Below are 3933 nucleotides of genomic sequence, written 5' to 3'. Positions count from 1 at the left end.
CTGTAATGTTGAAAAACTTCACTGGCCTAATTACCAATGAAGTCTTTTAATGCGATGTAAGTCTTAAAATGAAGTCTTAATAATTTCCTTTTAATAAACAAAGAAGCCTTAGTGGTAAATTCTTTAAATTATTAACGTCAAGGGTAGTTGGAACTTAACGATTTTGACATGTTTTTCAGCACAACTGGAAACCAATGAAGTGGAAGCTGAGGCAGCTATTCAAAAACTTGCAGATGTTCAATTGCCCCTGAACGGACCCGAACAGCTCAAAACCTGCTTGACGCTGGGCGACCAGCCCGCCAACCGCCTGACGCTGGGCGACCAGCCCGCCAACCGCCTGACGCTGGGCGACCAGCCCGCCAACCGCCTGACGCTGGGCGACCATGGTTAAAAAAATCATACATTGTAATTTCTGGATTTTTGTTTTTTTCGACTATGTCTCTCACAGTGGACATGCACCTACGATGAGAATTTCAGACCCAGAACTTGCAAAATAGCAGGGTGTTCAAATACTTATTTTCTTCACTGTATCTACTGCTGTATTCACTGTCTGTGTCAAGTCCTTCAAAACGTGTTCTTGACTTGCTTTTCCACACATCCTCTGGCCAATCATTTTTGCTTCATTGTTATTGTTGTGTGCCTTCAATATCACACATGTGGATATTATGAAAGAAACTGCCTAGAAAACCCCTGTACCACTTTTGAAGGATCCATGGTGTAGTGGTTAGCACTCTGGACTCTGAATCCAGTGATCTGAGTTCAAATCTCAGTGGAACCTGTTTTTAAGTTGGATGTCTGCTTAAGTTAAGTGTAATGTCTTGTTTGTGTGGTAGTAACAAACCATTGTCCGTTCTTTTATGTATTTTAAGACTTATTGCTGCCTGTCTTGGCAGGACTCCGTTGTCTCTGTTTAATCTCCTAATTTAAGGGTAAAGTCAGTGTCCACTAAAGGTTGTGTTGTTAAAGTCAGCGTCCACTAAAGGTTGTGTTGTTGCTGCTGACAGACTCAGATTATTATTCTAAGTGTGTGACAACATTATGGGATGGATCCCTACAGAGATAGACCTTTTAGTCAAAGAGGAACATTCTTTTAGTTTAGATCTCTTAGTTTCCAACCAGACCAGATTGGTAATTGTAGGAACAGTGGAAAGATGAACCAAGACAGCTTTTCATATATATATTTTCTTTTTATATTGACTATAGTTGTTTGTTTTTAACAGAAATCAACCTGTCAACATTTCTATTTGTCATAAAGTTCAGACATTAAGTCTTTTCCCGCCAGTTCAACATGGAGCTGTACATGGAGGAGGATTCCTCCCTAACGGCCGCTCTGCTCTGCTCCGTGCCCCCGCTGTTTGGTAATAGTTAAAGCAGATAAAAACCTAAAGAACCCTCAAAAGCTTCAAGATAAAAATTACTTAAGCTTCTTCATTCTCGTTCAAGAGAAGGCCTGTTTCCAGCCAGACTATGAATTTATTCATGAAATCCCTGTTCATTTGTAAGCAGTCCCATATGGTCTAATGGTTAAGATTCCTGGTTTTCACCCAATTGGCCTGGGTTCAACTCCCTATGGAATTAATATTTAGCTGGTGAATGTCTGCAGAAAGATCTGTACAACCTCTGACATTTGTCGCTCAATATGCCAGGCATTCTATGCATCCAGGGCCAAATGTTTTATCATTCCCTCCACTATGGGGCCCCTAAGGAAATGTGTGATAGTGAACTCTTTTTACCCATAGCAACGACAGGTAACGAGTGGAAGTACTTCTCTCTTTTCGTATAATCGCCACTCTACGGTCCAGTTTAATCTCGGTAGATTTTGCGGCAATCCTGCAAACAGCTACGATGACTGTTTATCTGTGTGGATTTTAAAATCTATCTTTCAACCCTGTCTTGCCCGTATTGGATGAAATTATGTCAATTTGCAATTTTTATCTGTTATACATAACAACCTGGGTGCAACAAAGAACCCTTTTCTCCTGTTTTGTACACAAAGAGTTTTACAACAAACAAAAAATAACTTTCACCGAATCCCTTGGTTAAATCTTAGTCAGTAGCTTTAGTAGTCTCCCAACCTTTTTGTGTAAAAAAATAGCAATCTCAGACATTAGTTCCAAATGAAAACAATTGTTTTCAGAAGTGGGATTTGAACCTACGCCTCCAGTGGGGACTGCAACCTGAACGCAGCACCTTGGACTGCTTGACTATCTTGACTGATCCGAAAGAGCTTCAGTAGGACTTGTTTAAAAAATTATAATATAGAAATTAAACATGTCTTCATATAGTAGGTTCTCAGTCACCCATGGCATAGTTAACAAGGGAAGGTTTCTCAACTGTCAGCCCAAATATAAGGCCGTTCATAGAGACATGGAAGAAAGTCACCAGGATGGCGATGTGCTTGACAATGGCAATACGTTGTGCTGGATGTGAAGGCAATTTGCAATACAGGCCAAATCCTATGGTGGGAATCAAGATCCACCAATGTTTCTGTCCACAATGTCCACCTGAATCCAGAAATGTCCCTGCCAGATGGGAAATAAACTGAAAATTGGGTCAACAATTTGCAATTATCTTTAAAGTCATGATGTATGACTTCTATAACAAGGATTTGGACACAGTGACCACTCACTTCATTTGTAGTTCAGGAGATTGTTTTTTCCACAGGTGGCAGTTATAGAAGCCTGGGTAGCTCAGTCGGTAGAGCATCAGACTTTTAATCTGAGGGTCAAGGGTTCAAGTCCCTGTTCAGGTGTAAAGTTGCACATTCTGCTAGATGAGTTGTACATTTGGCATGCCTGAATGCTTCAAAAAGTTTCAAATCATTTGTGTTCCATGTACAATTCTTTAAAAAGAGTTGTGGCTGTTTTTCAAGCAGGTTTGTATCAGAACAATGTTGCTGGTAAGACTAAATGAACAATGGGCAACCTACATCCATCTTGCTAGCACCCAAATCTCAGTACTCATCTCCCTGCTTGGATAGAAGGTCATCTGGTGCATTTTTCCTGTCACGAGGGCTAAGTGTTGTGGTCTGCTGCATTCCCCAACCTGTGTTGTGTCTTCCCTTTCTTCTGTGTGTCTTGTCTGTCTTGCCGTGAGGGCGTTCCAGGGGATCTAGAGGCGTGGCTTTCCAACGTTCCGTCATCCACTCAGCTGTTCCTCATCACTAATCACCCAATGCAATACATAAACCCGGGCTGACCGCCTCTTCAGCGCCAGAGCATTACATGCACTATTGTGGTAACTTGGCTCCTACTCATTTGCGCTTGTGTTGTTTCTTGGTGTATTCTAGTAATAACTTTGTTTTTGGTTCTTATTTTACTTTTTCTAATTCCACACCAGGTATGTGTGATTGTGTGTGTGTGTGTGTATGTGTGTATGTGTGTGTAAGAGAGAGAGAGAGAGAGAGAGAGAGAGAGAAAGAGAGAGAGAGAGAGAGGGGGCGGGGGACTGGAGGGGCAGCTGACTGTCAAAAAAAATAAATATCCGATGGCAGAGATGCAACGGGAGTTGCATTTAAACCAAGCAGCATGTCTGAAACCCACGTTCACCAGAAATGTACTGGTTACTAAGTCTGTAAGTACTACAAACCGAAGTTAAAAACAAACCTGAAGCTGAAGAAACCTATAGTCAGAAAGCTTAATCTGGCAGTGGAGCCATAAAAACACTACATGCCAAACAAAATACTTAACAATTGCCTTTTGACTGATCAGATTTACTTGATAAAAAATTATTATTAATTATTATTAATATTAATTATATTGTTTTTTACATAGCTCGTTGGTCTAGGGGTATGAGTCGCGCTTTGGGTGCGAGAGGTCCCGGGTTCAACTCCCGGACGAGCCCTGAAGGTAGGACCTGTTACTTTCCTAATCTGAAATTTAAAATCCAGTTTAATGTTAAATTAACCCAAATTAGGAACAATTAAAAATTGTA

General features: G+C 40.8%; 2 non-coding genes across 2 annotated transcripts; both read left to right on the top strand.

Annotated features, from left to right (window-relative positions):
• Nucleotides 1-706: 706 nt before the first annotated feature.
• trnaq-cug lies at nt 707-778 on the top strand. The gene has a single exon. It is a non-coding gene; the product is annotated as a tRNA-Gln (tRNA).
• A 1901-nt stretch (nt 779-2679) lies between these two features.
• trnak-uuu lies at nt 2680-2752 on the top strand. Its single transcript has one exon. It is a non-coding gene; the product is annotated as a tRNA-Lys (tRNA).
• Nucleotides 2753-3933: the final 1181 nt, after the last annotated feature.

This window comes from Etheostoma cragini, unplaced genomic scaffold, assembly GCF_013103735.1.
Source record: "Etheostoma cragini isolate CJK2018 unplaced genomic scaffold, CSU_Ecrag_1.0 ScbMSFa_711, whole genome shotgun sequence".
Classification (NCBI taxonomy): domain Eukaryota; kingdom Metazoa; phylum Chordata; class Actinopteri; order Perciformes; family Percidae; genus Etheostoma; species Etheostoma cragini.
The sequence above is the reverse complement of the archived record's forward strand: the minus strand, read 5'-3'. Positions and strand labels throughout refer to the sequence as shown.